Raw genomic sequence first — 18,118 nt, 5'->3', positions numbered from 1 at the left:
CCAGTTTCACTCAGGTTCTTGGCAGAATTCATATCCTGCAGTTGTAGGACTGAGGGCCTCAGCCTCTTTCTGGCTGTCTGCTGGCAGCAGTCCTCAGCTTCTTGAGGCCACAGTCAACTGCTAGAAGCCACCCACAGTTCCTCACCACATGATCTTCCTCAATATGACCAATTCCTTCATCAAACCAGCAAGGAGAGGCTCAGAGTGTTTCCTAGCAACACAGAGTCATATATGACTTTACATAGTCAAGGAATTACTTCCCATCACCTTTGCCATATTCTGTTGGTTAGAACCAAAGGGAAGGGATTACACATGAATTCCAGATGACAAGGATCATAGGGGAGTCACCTTAGACACTGTCTACCACAGTTAGTAACTGACTCTTAATGTGACTAAAATGTTTTCTTGAACTACCAAGATTTTAAAGACTCAGTGGATAAAAATTACACATAAAACTTTACAAAGTTTTTCTACAATGAGGTATCACCTCACACCAGTCAGAATGGCCATCATCAAAAAATCTAGAAACAATAAATGCTGGAGAGGTTGTGGAGAAAAGGGAACCCTCTTGTACTGTTGGTGGGAATGTAAATTGATACAGCCACTATGGAGAACAGTATGGAGGTTCCTTAAAAAACTAAAAGTAGAACTACCAAATGACCCAGCCATCCCACTACTGGGCATATACCCTGAGAAAACCATAATTCAAAAAGAGTCATGTACCACAATGTTCATTGCAGCTCTATTTACAATAGCCAGGACATGGAAGCAACCTAAGGGTCCATCGACAGATGAATGGATAAAGAATATGTGGCACGTATATACAATGGAATATTACTCAGCCATAAAAAGAAATGAAATTGAATTATTTGTAGTGAGGTGGATGGACCTAGAGTCTGTCATACAGAGTGAAGTAAGTCAGAAAGAGAAAAACAAATACCATATGCTAACACATATATATGAAATCTAAAAAAAAATGGTCATGAAGAACCTAGGGGCAGGATGGGAATAAAGACACAGACCTACTAGAGAATGGACTTGAGGACATGGGGAGGGGGAAGGGTAAGCTGGGACAAAGTGAGAGAGTGGCATGGACATATATACACTACCAAATATAAAATAGATAGCTAGTGGGGAGCAGCTGCATAGCACAGGGAGATCAGCTCAGTGCTTTGTGACCACCTAGAGGGGTGGGATAGGGAGGAGATATGGGGACATACGTATATGTATAGCTGATTCACTTTGTTATAAAGCAGAAACTAACACACCATTGTAAAGCAATTATACTCCAATAAAGATGTTAAAAAAAAAACTTTACAAAGTTTTTAAAGAATTGGAAAATTTTCAATATGGAGTTATAATCTATTTTTATCAAATCAATGAAATATTTACTTCAATTGCATTTTATCTTAAAATGTTTAGTATTTTCTTTTTGAAAAAATAAAAGCTGATGGACTGATTATTTTTAATAGTACTATTTATATTTCTTTTTCTTTAAATATATAGGAAAGCTTGATCATGATGTCTAACAAAATTAGTGGAGTTAGTTCTAATTTTATATATGATTCTTATTTAGTTAATCCTAGAAGCTGAACACCAGCATCTGAGCATACTTTTTATCATACTCTCTATCCATAAATAAGTAATATTTTAAGCTACAAATTACACTGCACCATTATAAACTACGTAATGAGAAATAGCATTTTGATTTACTACCTTTTATAACTTGTTATAACATTGATGAATTAACTGTTAGATCTACATCATTTAAATCTTGACTGCTCTTAGAAATCTATTTTATAAAATGTGTTCTATAACCTTTTCCCAGTGGTTTTTATGCTATTTTTGCAAATGTATAACATATAAATTAAACTGAAAAATGAGATCAGAATTTTTCTGATTGACAGTAATCTGATTGGGGCTGATGAGACTAATAAAGATGACTGGTTTGCCAATAAAACCCTTCTGCTATCCAAATAAAGAAATTTTTCAGCTCCAGTATTTAGATGAAAGTATGTTTAAATGATGTGATAAGATGAAACATATTGTATAGGCAAAGGTATAGAAAATAAGCAATATTTCAATTTTTCCAGTTATCTCAAAGTAAAAGAGTAATAAATATAATTAATAATCATTTGTTAAGTTTTGGTAAATTCTTTTCAATATAATTCCCAGAAATGTTGAGGAACCGAATGCCTCTGATGGCTGGGCAACAATCATTTTGCAAGTTGTGTAGTTTCCAATTCATTTCTTTTGCCAATTTGAAAGATGATCTAATTAAATTGTCAGTTAATAGATGAGGTAAAATAATTAGTTATTATTATTATTATTTGGCACATAGTTCAGAAGGAGCTCAAAGGATTGAGTGGCATTGTTATAACTTCTTCCATTTTTGCTACTTATTTATAAGAACAATATTTCTTAGCACATTTTTCTGAAAAAATGGAAAAGAGTAATAGAATTAATACAAACTCTGTCTCATTCCAGCAATAAGTAATAATCATTCATAGATTCATGAACTAATTGGAGGAAAAAACCCAGTTATTTCATTGAGAATTGGATTTCCAACAAAACTTTATATTTATTGATTATTTATCAAAATTTATTATCTTTATATTGTTTTGATTATGTACTGATAATGGTTATAATAACTCAAGCCAAAAGAAAAATTTGTTAACACTCAGTCTTATAGTTATTGTCAAGGAGACAATATAAAATTATATATATGTATATATATATATTTTTTTTGCAGAAAAGTAGGACAAACAATAAGACTTTCATGCTTAAAAATGTATTAGTTGAGGGTTAAATTCTGTGAGAGAATTAAAATGGAAATGTGAGTTCAAGGAGGAAAAAAGAAATGTGCAAATTTCCAACCATTTTAAAAGGACTTGTTCATGAATATGTAAAGACGTGGTAGTGGATATCAAATCATTATAATATTTGGATTCCACTGTGATTGAACAGTTTTATTTTAAAATGTTAACATACTACAAAGTGTCCAAAATTACATCTTTTGCAATTATTTAAACTAGCGATGAAAAATTTTAGATGCTAACTTAAAAATGTGTAAGGAGATTCATAGTTTTTCAAAATTAATTTTGAAGGTTTTTTTAAGCTAAAAACTTAAAGACTACTGCTCTCTACAGCCAACAAATGCCAAGAACTGCTTTTGTTCCCCATAAGGCCTCTCTCACACAGGCACCTTGATGGGATGCCATTGACATTCACTCAGATTAATTTTTTTTTTTTCTTTTTGGCCGTGCCCCGCAGCAAGTGGGATCTTAGCTCCCCGACCAGGCATCGAACCCACACTCCCTGCAGTGGAAGTGCAGAGTCTCAACCACTGGACAGACAGGGAAGTCCCATCACCCCTCAGATTAGATACCTGTTGATCACCCCTCTAGAATACCAGGCCAATCACAAAAAGGAACAGACCACCTCCAGCCTCTTTTCTCTTTGCCAATCAGAGTGGAGCGTCTGCTCCCTCCCTGTTCTATAGTAACTCAGCTGGTGCAGTACCAGGCAAAAGCAGGGCATGGACTAGGTCCCTGAAGAACTGGTCTCTTGGGCAGTTACCAAAACCTCAGACATGGCTGGGTCAAGATAAGGACCCACTTATGAGAATATGAATTAAAGACAAGGACTTTATTTCAGAGAACATGAAAGGGATTTATTATTAGGACTAGAGATAAAAGATCAAGGTGACTTGATGCAAAATAGTCATGATAAATGCCTGGGGCTCCTGAAAGGCCACCTGGTTAAGAACAGGATTTTCCCCCAGCAACTGGAAAAGCAGAAAGCCTACAGAAAATTCTGAGAGATGTCCGCCTGACTTAATGGTCTAAAGGACTTCAAACCTAAGACCTCCTGACTCCAAGGCCTTCTGTAATGGGTTGGATTGTGTCCCCCATAAAGATATGTTCAAGTCCTAACCCATGGAACTGTGAATGCGATCTTATTTGGGAATAGTCTTTGTAGATTCAATTAAGATATAAATTAAAATGAGATCCTACTGGATTATGGTGGGCCCTGATCCAATCTCTGGTGTCCTTATAAGAAGAGACACAGAGATACAGACACACATAGAGAGAAGACAGCCAAGTAAAGACAGGCAGAAATTGCAGCTAAAAGCCAAGAAACACCATAGATGTTGGCAACCACCAGAAACTAGGAAGAGGCAAGGAAGGATTGTTTCCTAGAGCCTTCAGAGGAATCATGGCCCTGCCAACCCCTTGATTTCAGTCTTCTAGCCTCCAGAACTGGGAAAGAATAAGTTTCTGTTGTTTTAAGGTACCCAGCTTGTGATCATTTGTTACTATAGTAACGATTTGTTACTATAGTCTCAGGTAATCTGCCACTCACCTACTATTTGGTTTTATGCAAGTTACTAACCTTTCTAAAACTCAATTCAATTCAGCCAAACATTTACTCACTGCATACTTAAAGCCTGTCATTGCACATTATGTGCTTGCATGATTTTTACAATGGTGAAAAAGACAAGACACACCAGCTCCTGACTCCATGGAGTTTTCAGTCTAGAGAGGTAAAGGCTGTAGGCTAAACAAGAAATTATAAGAAATAAAGAGGAAGACTTCATGTCCTTTCAATGTCATACTTGGTCATTATTTAATCAGGCTGCCCAATAACTGATTCCCTAGAATGTATCTTTGTTTGACTTTCCAATTTGCTATTTGATTAGAGGCCCCAAATTATGAAGTTACATATTAATTTGTAGATTGCTGTCCAGTAAAAAAATAATAATAGCAAAGGTTACCATTTTATTGTCTGTAGACATTAACAATCTTTTAAAAATTCCTTTCCTGGTATGCTACATAATCCCCTCTTCCTCAAATGCTCTTGGAAACCAACTCTGCCATCTTACTAGTTCCATCATTTATTAATTAGTTGAATATATTTTTGACATACATTCATTATATTTTTGTGTGAAAATCATGTTTTTAACTTTTTGAGAATTGTACTTTCACGTAGAACTATTATAAAGCCTAAATGGTATAATATGGAAAAGATTAATATGGTTCTTGGGATACAGCAGGTGTTGAATGAGTGTGAGCTCTCCCTTAGCAACTTAGAAAAGCCTGGAAGATTCAGGAGAAGCAACCTCTTAAGCACTCTCTCCAATGCCAGGGACTGGTGTACAACAATGCAATTGTGTATGTGCCTCATTCTTTTCTTTATTTCTTCCTACCTGCTCATCTTATTCTTGTCTTTTATTAAGGCAGACACCTTAACTGAGAATTTTTTAAGTTCTTAGGTCTTCTCTGTTGAGAAGCTGAAATCTGTAAACATTACTCCTTCCTCCTACTCTGAGCTCCCGCTTCCCCACCTCAGGAATTCACTCATGGTCCAGCCACCCAGCCCTATGGCTTCTTATTAGTCTTCTGTAGGGACCCCTTGATTATAAAAAATCTGCTTTTATTTAGCGTTCTTTTTCTTAATCTCTTGGACATAGTTTATTTAAAGCTACAGGGCAAAATTTATGCTAAATCCAGAACTGTTGGTAAATTTTAGACAAGTCTTGGCAATCTTTGCCACAGTGCAAAAGTAGTGAAATCCAAGGAAGGTTTCTGTAAGTTAAAAAAAAAGAGAGAAGAAAAAATGCAGGGACAGTGCTCTTGGTTTCTAAGACACTCAGGAAATGTAAGTACTTTTGAAAAAACTAGGTAAGTTACCCTTAACCTCACTGAGACACCTTCATCCCTGAGCTTGAACACTTAGTAACAATTTTAAAGAACACTTAGTAACAATTTTCTAAAAATGGTGCCCTTCTTCAACAGTTAATATGACCAGAAACAGTGATGAATTCCAGCATCCACAGGACAGTATAAGAAGCACAATGTATAGTTTCTGCACAGATAGAGGTGGCTGGAGAGAAGATGGGAAAGAAGCAAGCCACTGAGAACCTAGAACCTGTGTGACTTTCTAACTTTTGAGGGCAAGACACAGGGCCAGGTGTACTGGAAAAGCCCAGCGGAGTGACTTTGGGTGAACAAATTACATAGCTAGGCACCATATGGGGCAGGGATAATTCATTTGTTTATCTAACATTTGCATAGAGGGCAAATTTTATTTGTTTCAGAAATTTAGTAAACACATGTTTTCCAAATGCTTTTTAAAGCAAAATTTACAGTGCCATATCTAATAATATTAGTGAAAGTAGATATGTAATTGTACTTTTTCTCTTCCTTACCATCAGTGTATTATTCTCTCCTTGATATAGTGGTTTTAAAAATAGATTTATTCTATTCACAGGTCAGTCGATGAAGTTGTGTGCCTGAGTCCCACGCGTAAGAAAATGGGACCATGGTAATTGCTGCCACCTTGTGGGACAGAGAAAGAAATTCAAGATATCGTTACCTCCCTCAATGCTTCAGCACCCTCTGATTCAAGCACTCATGCGCTGGTTCACCCTTGCGTTTGACATTTACTCTTTGCCAGGCCCTGGCTGATAAGATAATCAAGGTATGTAGAATGCAGAATGCAGTCATCCAGGGACAATTTACTGTTAAAATATTGTCCCAGGAAAGAGCACCCTTCTTGGGTGGGGGAAGTGGAGGAACCCAAAAGACTCCCAAAGAAGCATAATCCAAGATAGCCAGCATGCATGGCCAGGCCGACTCTATTCTATGTAGCTTTCTGTTATGAGACTAATTTCCTACGCAGGAATTTTTTGCCCGTTCCTACTGGTTCTTTCCCAGTAATAAGAAAGGAGAAGAGAGATTGGGAGTTTGGGATTGACATGTACACACTGCTATATTTAAAATAGATAACCAACAAGGACCTACTGTATAGCACAGGGAACTCTGCTCAATATTCTGTAATAACCTAAATGGGAAAAGAATTTTTTAAATTTAAATAAATAAATAAAATTTTTTTTAAAAAAAAGAAGAGGGAAGATGCAATGCTGACCAGCTTCAGAACCTCAGAGAGTATGTGGAATACCTTTCCTTTGCTTCTCCAGATACGTCCTCCACCCACCTCCATCCTGCTCCGTCCCCAGATGGCTGACCAGTGCGGACTGCCTCCATCCCCTCTCTCACATACTCACTTAGAGTTCCGTTCAGAGAATATTGGTAGAGAGGAGACATTGGCAAGAGATCTGCCAAAGGAAGAAGAATTCGATCATGGTATTTATGCCCAGATTCACTCCCATCCAGGAGGGGATCCCACAATGAAAAGTCTCAGTTTCTCTCCCCCACTTGGCCTTCCAGACCCAGAGGTGGTAACTGGGCCCAGCTGTTGTTAGCTCCAGAGGGCTGCACTAATCCTTGTGGTTTTCCTACACTCTGCCCACGCCTTTGTAAATAATCCCTTTAAATCATCCTGATTTGAATGTGCCATTGGTTTCCTGCTTCCCTGGCTGATATAAAAGAAATTAATAAATAAATTTTTGAGTATATAAATTCTATGTAAATGAATGACTGACTTCAAAATTGAATGAATAAAGGCATGAATGAATGAATGAATGAGTACTGGGATGAGTGTGTGAGAACTGATTACAGACATGTAGAATATATTAATATTTCATGCAGGAATAAGCGCATAATGACTAAGCAAATGAATGATACCCACGTGAAAACATGAATGGACGCATAAATGAAGAATGAGTTCATGAAAACATGAATTGAGACCAGTTTGAACAAATCTGAATGCTTGACTTCATCACCTCCCCATACTCCTATCTGCTAGAACACATGCAAAGAAAAGGAATGATGAGCTTCTCCCTAAAACAGGGCTATTACATAGAAACATGGTTTAGAGAAAGGCACTCGGAGCTTAGGTTAGGAAAAAAGATTCAAGAAAAGAATAAGTTAACTTTTAAAAGGGCAGAAAGTAAAGGTAGAGATTTCCTTAGAGGGGCAGAAAACAGAGATGGAATAGAGAGGAAGGATTAAGATCCTTTGCTCTAGAGGGAAATCAACAGTTCAGAGACTCAGAGACAAGGAGCCATGGGATTGGTAGCCGGCCAGCAACTATTGCCAGGAGGATCGGTTAAGCTATGAATGGGAAAAATGGAAGCATCTAAATGCCACATCTGGGTGCCAAGGTGGGATGATCAATGAAATATATTTCTTAAGACTCAGATATCATCCATTAAACTATTGGGTCATGTTGCAAAAACCTCTTTCCAAAGGATCATGGCCACTCGTACAAGGTCACTGATCTAACTCACTTGTTCTGAAAATGAGACCCTTGGTGGAGATCCAGTGCTGCTGTGTTCATGCTAAAACATACAGATGATGGAATTAGAAGCAATTTAAGTCGAAAGCACCAAATGATAATCTGAGCCCATGTTTTCTAATTTCCTCTCCCCCAAGTTTAAATTCCTATTTAATAATTAAAAAGAGATAATAGGAGACATCTGTATTTATAAGTATAGTTCAGGGAGGACACAAGTCTCATGCTAGAAACTTTAGGTAAATTCTGGAAAATATAAAAAGTATCATTCGGGTAAGGGGTCATGACAATTGCTCTAGAAATTCAATTTCTAAGAACTTTCTTAAGAAAATAATCACACAGATATAAGAAAATATAGGGGAAAAGATGTTTACTGCAGTATTACACAAGCTAAAAAAAAACAACAGTGTAAATGTCTATTATTAGGAGACTGTAAAGCAATAGCTAATAATAGGTAACTCTTGTCAAGCATTGATCTAAGTATATATTAACTCATTTAATCTTCACAATAATCTTAAGAAGTAGATAGTGTTATTATACCGCTTTAGAGATGAGGAAACCGAGGTATAGAGAGTTCAGTTTACTCTCACAAAGCTAGAAATTTGTGGAACTAGCACTTGAACTCAGGCAGTCTGGTCCAATGTCTAGGTGCTTAAAACCATGTCATGCTGCCTTTACATCATCAAAATTCTCATGCATGTTTATGTTCATTGATAAGGAAAGATGCCTACAGAATATTGATCCAAAAAAGTTGGTTACAGAACAGCACATACAGCCAGATCCTATGCATGAAGAATTAAAAACAAAAGCAGAGAGATCTGGATGAACGGTCTCTCAAATGGTATTTTTTTACAATTAATATGTATCATTTTAACAAAAATGATAAAGCTAATGTCACAAAATTAAGCAACACCTCACTTGGACACTCATCCATCTCACACGTAGGAACACCGTCATCTTTCAGCCATTGCCGTAGATATTGTAGGCTAAGGCCCCCTGCAGCACTCTGGCCTTGCTGCAGTAGCTACACCATTTTGCCTCTGATACTTAAGTGCTATTTTCTAGCCTCTGCCATTCTATTAATAGAATCCCGACATCTCCACTGATATCGAGTTCCATTTCATGACAGTGACTACACAACTTGCAGAAAACTGTGATTACCAAACTTTTCGAGTAAATGTCAGTGGCTTCTCACCAATGCATTTCTTATTATCTTAGTAAAGAGAATGTCTGGCTGTCCTGGATAACACAGGTTAAGAGTCCTTAGGCCTTCCATGATAAATGTATTCTAACATTTCCTATGTCAAGGAAGTTCTGGAAACTCCACTTCATTTACTGTAAGCTTTCATTATGTCTAGGGTTCAATGAGCCATCAGAAACAACACTTAAACCAATTCCAGTGTCTCTGTCAGATATTAAGTCCTGAGTCATCAGTATCTCCATGTCAATGAATTCCCTTTCTCCCTATTCCCATGGTAATAACACCTGCCAGATCCACTCACATATCTTTTCCCTCATTCTTTTCTGATTGTATTAGCAAAGTTCTGCAACTCCTTTGGTAGGTAATTTATGTGTTCCTAGAATAGGGCTCCTCTTTCACTTCTAAGGTTGGGCTTAGCACTGATTCTATTTATTTATTTATTTTAAATTTATTTATTTTTTGACTGCGTTGGGTCTTCATTGCTGCGCGCGGGCTTCAGTAGTTGTGGTGCACGGGCTTAGTTGCTCTACGGCATGTGGGATCTTCCCGGACCAGGGTTCGAACCCGTGTCCCCTGCATTGGCAAGCGGATTCTTAACCACTGTGCCACCAGGGAAGTCCCTGACTCTGTTTATAAGCCTGGAGGTAATAAGGGGTTGTAGGGGAAGGTCTTGAGGAGAACCAACATCATCTTATAAGGTACGGGCTTCACATAGGGTCATTGCCCACCTCCAGGTAAGAGAGGGACAGAGCTGTTTCTGACAGGTGGTAAGGCTCAGGGAAATCTGAGGTTTAAGGGTCTCAGACTCATCCACCCTATCCCAGGTCTCAGGGTCCCTTTCTTTCTTATCAGGGCCCTGACTTTGACATAGGAGACTGATGAAGCTGTGCATCTAGTCTTCTTGGAGCTCTGCCACCCTTATAATCAGATCTGAGCCTGATTTTCAGGACAGTCAGTAGAGATAAGTCTACTTTTGAGCTGCCATAGAAGCCTTCTGGTATTCAGGATCCCCTTGATTGGGCTATGTGAGACTGACTGACTCAGGTTAAAACCAGATCAGCTATGGCTACATTCATCAGGGCTGTGGCTTAATATTTCCCTGGCACAAGTCTGGGACTTTGCCTTCTCCCAGGCCAGGACTCAGGAAGGATGTTTAGATGTGAGTGTGAAGGCAGTACCTCTTCCTGTAGCAGCCTCTGCTGGAGGCTGGAACAGGACACATTCAGAGGGTACACGGGGGCAGGGGACACTGGGAGACCCAGGGCTTTGCAGCACACACTACTGTGGTTCCTTATGCTCTGTAGGACCCAGCCACCCTCAAATTTTGGCTAAGCTCCTAATTAGCTGCTTATACTGTTGAAGCCCAGCTTTTAATAATAGCCATCCTGCAGAGTTATTTGGAAAATTAGAGATTATAGATATAGATATGTTACAGTATATAATAAAGTATTAATAAGAAAAAGTTGCTACAGTTATTTTTGTCTGGAAAAGAAATAGCAGCCATGAGTGGTGGAAGGGCAATGCTGCGCCCAACAATTAATACAAAATTTAAAAAAATCATTTAGAGTGAGAGGCATTTCTGGCACCCACAACTCTCATTAGGTGTTGTGTTACCCAACAAACTGGGTTTACCTCTTTGTGCGTGTTGAGCCAAAAGATACAACCAAGGCAAAGAGTGGGAGAAGGGAGGATTTATTACTTTGCAGCAAGTAAGGAGAACACTGGGATCTTTCCCAAAGCAGTGTCTCCCAGCAAAATTGGGGAAGTTTTAAGCTAAGGGTATGTGTATATTCATAAAGGGGGTTGGGAGGTGTATGCATATTCATGAAGCGGGGGCTTGTGCAGTATATGCATATTCATGAAGGGGCTTCAGCAGAGGAGAATTCAGGGTAGCACTGGGGCAAAGGTTGATAGAGTCCAGGCTCTAGCTGACTGAAGTCAGTAAAGTCGACATCATCATTCCTTTGGTTCCAGATAGTCTGGTGGTTGAGTGTTCGAGGGGGTTTGGATCCTGCAAAACAGCTCAAGAGTGTGCTTCATGCTAATCTTTACCTTCAAAACAGAACTGGGAATCTTTGCAACTGATATATTATCTTCATTATGGTTAAGTTATTTCCCTGGCCTAATAATAGCTGTTTATTATTACATTCTTTTGTTTCCTGAACTTTCTTTCCTTCATTAACTACTGAGACCCAGTCTCCTGCAAGAGCAAGCATTGTGGCCAGGCTTAGATCCCAAAATGTCTCAGGGCTAAAATGGCTTCTCTCATGTCAAGAAAGTTATGTCTAGTTCTTTTCCTCCTGGGACCCCCTACCCTACTGGCCTACAGTTGGGGGTACGGTAGCCAGGGTCTTTCAGGGCTCTGAGAGCTGTGAGGACAGCCTATGAGTTGGGGAATGGCCCTGTTCTCACCAAATTCACAAGTTTGGTGTTAGGAGCCTGCTGCTGTTGGCGTCAGATCATAGATCTATACCCACACCACCACCACGACCACCACTCCCCAACACTCTGTCAGCCAAACTGGTGCTCAGTACCTTTGCATACCTTTGACTTCTACCCTGGGACTGCCCTTAGGTGGCTCCTAATGGGGCGGCTGAGGGCTGGAGCCTGGAAAGGGGGTGAGGAAGTATTGTTATGCAGCCTTAAAGAGCCACCTCTGGGGAACCTGCTAGAGGTGTGCGCAGTACTCAGAGAGACCCATGCATCTACCCCGTCACATGCCCCTGTGGTTCTTCTCTCCTTCCAGCTCCTCACCTCCTACAGGCTCCAGCCCAGAACCACCCACCATCCAAATTGCTGATTCCCATCTGTGCTCTTCTTGAAATACTCCTCATATTACCTCTCTATACAGTCCCTACACACTATTAAGGCATTGGTGGGGTTCAGGACACACTACCCCAAAATATGGCACCTTGGCATATTAAATGACTTCAGCTGAGAAAACTTTTAAGATTGGTAGGAAGTTCACTCTGATTTCCCCCTGTTTCCCCTGCTTCCCTGAAATAGGTCATAGAACTCCCATGTGAAAGGTACCCTCCCTGTACTAGCAGGAGGGAAGACATTCTTATTACCAGAGATGGGAATTTGGAGCCAAGAAATCTGTCCCGACAAACCTTATTAAACTCACCCTTATCTTCTTGTTACTTCTACACCACTTACAACCTCTAGCCCAAACCCCTTTGTCTTGGCAATTCTTCACAAATTTATTGTTTCTCTGTCTGAAAGGTATGAGTTTCCTGCTCTGGTCACTTATTCTGGCCCTTCATTTTCTTGTGAAGGCTCCCATGTACATGCAAAAATTCAATAAAATGTGCATGCTTTTCTCCCCTTAATCTGTCTTTGTCAGGTTAATTTCGAGACCCAGCCAGGGACCCTAAGAGGGTGGAGGAAAACTTCTTCCTCTCCTACAGCATCAAAGGGACGGGACTCATAGGAGGGGCATATTTTTTGAAGAGGAAATATCGGGAAGGGGTAAAACAGAATAGAAATGGTGTGTTGGTATCTAGGGGAAGATGATGAAGGCTTTTCTTCCCCATTTCTTTCCTTCTTTCCTCCTTCCTTAAGGATTGGTCTTCATTACTGGGTAAGAATTGCTTACGATTAAATCTGTTCATGAGTTCCATAGTGCTAGAGGCACTGTGCATCCATCCATCTCCAAAGACTTGCCTGAGGGTTATTTATTTATTTATTTTACTGAAGAAATTTTCTTTATCATTCTATTGCTCTTGCTCTTCCCACACCCTTTCTTCCAGTTACTTGGCTAAGTTTCTCTATGACAAACAATGCCTCAAATTTTATCTTGCTGGTCATTACAGTTATTTCCCTTTAACAAGAAATTATATATATATATATATATATATATATATTGCTTTGGAATTGCTAAAACAAAACAAAAATCATCCTAAAATGATTGAGAATATATCTTAGCCCCAAATGACCAAATATCAGTGAACTGATTTATCTTTTAAATTGTATCACTAAAGGATCTATATTGTTTAAATGTAAAAATCGTGATTCTCATACAAATATAAAATGACATATGTGTCAAAGGTTTTACTTAAGTATGTAATTCATTAATTAATGAAGGAACCAGTAAGATATTATAACTGGTTCAAAGGAGAATTCAAAGTGACAACTAGACAGATAAGGAATACCGACATGAATTGACAAATAGATGCAAAACTGGCTTTTCCCACGAGGGTGGGGAGAGAAATCAATCAGTGTCCCTCCACTGGACAGAATTCAATTGCACATTTATGGACAAGAGTCATTTGCATTGTTTACAGTATCTACCATTTACAGAGTTATAAGTAGCTCAAAGAAACTCAAAGGAGGAGGTAATCCAGAGGGATGCGTGAGATAGAACACTCAGTAATCTTTTTTTGCCATTTCAAACTCTTGCACAAATTTTACTGAATGGTAAGTCAGGATACTTAATTCTCTGTCCATAGTATATAGTTTGTTTTTGTTAAAAAATAATCTGGTATGGCTTTTTATTACTTATTCAAAATTATGAGGACAGGAGTCCTAGTTTTGTATTGATGCGTGCAATTCATTACCTATAAAATTCATGTTTGACAAAAAAAAATTATCACTGTAAAAACATTTTTTTGCTAGTCTGACTGTGTTTATATAAGTATATGTTACTGAGGAATATGACTGTTGGATATATCAGTGTTAGGGTGGCCAAATAAAATACAGGATTAATTTTTTTAGTGTAAGTATGTGTGAAATATCAAAAGGAAAAGAGGAAAAATGGCTGTTGGGTAGACAACTACTACTTCTACATCACTAAGCTAGGTCTTACTTTGATTTTTCTACTTATAAAATAGATGGTAGTATTAGGACATAAAATAAGCTGCAAAAATTTTTTTTAAACTTTACTTTTATTACCTATTATAGGGGAAGAAAAAGTTTCCCTCAACCTTCTTAGGGGCCCTGGCTGGTCTGGAAATTAAACTGACAAAGACAGATTAACAAGAGAAAAGCATAAAAATTTATTTAATAAAATTTTTACGTGACACAGGAGTCTTCATAAGGAAATGATGACCCAAAGAAAGGGTTTATCTGGAGTATTTTTATGCTAAATTGGTGAAGAGTAGACAGTCCTAAAGAAATATACTAGGTCAAAGAGTCTGAGGTAAGTGTAGTAAACTGGGGCAAACTTAACTTAGCAGGGCCTGTTCGTTTGGATTCTCTCTGTCCTTTTGTCTACAGAGAAGGATGCTCCTTTCCCAGTAGAGGGAGAACACCTCTCACAGGAGGGTCTGATGACCTGTTTCCAGGAAGAAGTTGGGGGAAGGGTCCAAAGTGACCTTCCTGCTTCTACTGTTTTCTCAAACTTCTTCAGCTTAAAATATTCATTATGCCGAGGTCATATTTGGAGGTAGCACATCCTGAACCCCATCCAACACACTGCTAAGAAATAGTTATGACTTGCATTTCTGCATGAACATCACCAGGCCCAACTGTCCCGAGGGGAGTGCCCTGACCACCTAACTTTCCGGAGGCAGGAGTGCTGAGCCTGTGGTGACAACCCATCACACCTTGCTTATACCACTTGAGACAGTCTTCATTATGATAACTAATCACAACTTTCTAGCTCAATCAAGACACTGAAGGACATATTCGCCCTCTTTTCTAATAAAAACTAAATAGCTAAGCAAGCATAACTCTTGGATGCAGAAGAACACCTCACAGGAATTTGACAAATATGACATGTTTTCTTCCCTATTGTATTATCATAATTTATCTTTTTGGACAGGGTCACACTGGTTTCCTCAAGTTTGTTATTTCTACTGCTCAGCAAAACAAAGGAAAAAGCCATAATGTGATGAAGGAAGAGTGTTTCCCATAATATCAAACAAGGCCATAATAGTGTGAATAAAGAAGAGGGTAAAATTCTAGAAAAGTTTCAGAGGTAGAGTCAATAGGTTGATGTGTGATTAGATAGGAGAAATAAATTGGGACACGAGGGGAGAATGATGCCCAGGCTTCTGGGCTTTGTAGCTGAGTACACGGCAAGGCCATCACTGAAACGGAAAATTGGGGAGAAGCAGATTTGGCTTTTATGTAAAAGAGACTGTAAAGGGGGGATCTGAATTTCATACTTTACCGTTTTGCACATTTTCCTTCCATTCAACAGCTTTTCCGCATTCTAAATAATTTCACTTAGCAAACTGCAATAAATTTCAGTTCATTTTTTCTTTTAAAAAACCGGATACCTCTGTCATCTCATCAGAGCTTCTGATCAGCCTGAGATGATCAGTGTTCTCATAATGAGTTCTTTTAAATTCCAAGCCAAAGAAAATAAACATGGAATTTTAATCACCCTATTCAGCCTTGTTGAGCGGAAATGCACAGTTTGCTGTTAGGTGTTTTGACATACTGAAAATAGCTTCAAGGTTCCCCCTTCCCTTCCCCTCCCCCACCATATGCCTGATCATGACTGGTACCCTATAAACAATTGCTGAAAAATAAGCAATTTTTTAAAATAATAAATAAAAATAATCTTCTTTAATATCTCATTTGGCTCTAATGTATAATTCTAAGGTCTACTGGAAACTCCTTTAGTTCATAATCACCTACCAGTAGCTGGCATATGTAGATTTTGATTAAGTATGTAAGGTTTATTTTGGTCTATTTACATAGCTAATGTTGTCCGGTTAGTCACAATTTTATCTATAACAATGCTAACAACAGAGGACCACTTCACAACTCTATTTAAAAATCTCTGTTGGCTTCCCCCGTGGAATAAGATCCAAACTTTAAGTCCCTTGATGATATGACTCCTGCCTATCCTTCCAGCTAATCTCATTTGTATTGTTTCCAAACAGAATTTGTTACCCGACCAAACGTGGATCCACCTCCCAATCTACTGACCCTCGGTTGTGATGAAGGAAAGCGCAGCATTTATTGTAGGGTGCTGTACAAGGAGTCCAGGACAGCTAGTGCTCAAAAAGTCCGAACTCCCCATGGGTTTCAGCAAAGCATTTTTAAAGGCCAGGTGAGGGCGGGGCATCCCAGTGTATGTGATCAGCTCGTGCACAATTCTCTGATTGATTGGTAGTGAGGTAACAGGGCGGTGTCACAGGGGTTAATGTTATAATCCTTAGGCGCCGGTAGGCCTGGGGGCCACATGCTCATTATCATCAAGGAGTTAATTTCTTCCATTTGGTGGGGGTTTTCATATTTGTAAAACAACTCAGGAAATGTGCATCAGATACTATTATCTAGGTACTTCAGAGAGGAGCTAAAGCAGAGGATATGGGGAAGGGGTGTGTCCCAGGAAGGCCCTTTAGGGTCCTGCTCGGTTACAAATGTACACCTCCGCCTGAAGTGCCAGTTTCTCTCCTTTTCACCTACTCATATTCTCAGTCCACTCATATTGAAAGCCAAAACTCAAATGTCACCTCTATCAGGTTTTATTTGGAATCCTCCAGCATCCTACATAGAGCCTGCCCAAAGATAAGTGCAAAAAAATGTCTGCTAAATAAGTGAGTTTTTTTAAAGTTTCATTCCAAGTATCTTAGGTTGAATTATTAAACCGAAGTTCCTTTACTAGATTGCAATTGATCTAGGCATTTAAAAAAAAAACCACTTAGCATCCTTGAAAAAAACACCTTTGATAATAATCCTTTGGACATCAAGCACAGAAAGTATTTTTTTATGCCATTTTTCTTTAATCCAAAGTATTTTTCACCTAACATAACCAGATATATTTTATAACGATCTGATGAAACACTTGTTTTAAATAATGAGATTTGTTACAATTAACTACTTGAATGATAAAGCCCCAACTAGGGGATGAATAACATGCTCAACCCATTAAGTGTTCTACTAGCTGAGAATACAGCAGTAAACAGTATAGGTAAGGGCTCTTCTCACTGAATTTACATACTTTCATTTTAATTGGGGGTGGGGAGATGGACAATAAACAAATGAGGGTGTCATGTATCAAAGTGCTTAAACAGATGACTGAGTGGCCACTTTAGAACGGAGGGTCTGGGAAGGCTCCTCTGTGCAGGCAATTCTCAAACTGAGATCTGAAGATTTTTAAAAAGGCAACAATGCAAAATTTAGGGGAAAGAGCGTTCCAACCAGAGGGCCCTGCAGCACAGCAGGGAGATGGAAAGTGGTAGATGAGGTAGGTGAAGGGGCATGTGTAGATCATGCAGTTCTTTGCAAGCAAGCATAGGGACTGTGGATTTAAATCTCCAAGCAAAGGAGAAGCCATTGGTAGATTGTAAGAAGGGTAGCAATATAATCTAGATTATACTTTTTGTCATTTTTTTTTTTTTTGGTTTGGTTTTTTAAACGATCCCTTTAGAAGTGTGGAGAATGGATTGCAGAGGGGGTGAGGCCCACTGGAAGGCAGCAGTGCGATCCACAGATGATTTCGGCTCAGAGTAAAACGGTGTTTGTGAAAATGGAGAGGTGAATGCAATTTTGTAAATTGAGTCAAAAGAACTTGCTGATCCATTGGATGGAGAAGTAGAGGAGGGAGAGCTGTACATTCACTTCAGAATATAGACTATTTATGTTCCTTAGGATTCTTTGTAACCTCTTGCATGTTCCTCAGTAAGGAGTTAAACTCTTTTGACACGTTTTCATTTTATATTTGTATATTTGCATGCAAATATATTTGTGGGCTTTCACCTTTTAAAAATAACTAATCTTTAACAGATGAAATGAGTTTAAGAGTGAGTGGGAAATGAG

Source organism: Balaenoptera ricei, chromosome 4 (assembly GCF_028023285.1).
Source record: "Balaenoptera ricei isolate mBalRic1 chromosome 4, mBalRic1.hap2, whole genome shotgun sequence".
NCBI classification, from domain to species: Eukaryota; Metazoa; Chordata; class Mammalia; order Artiodactyla; family Balaenopteridae; genus Balaenoptera; species Balaenoptera ricei.
The sequence above is the reverse complement of the archived record's forward strand: the minus strand, read 5'-3'. Positions refer to the sequence as shown.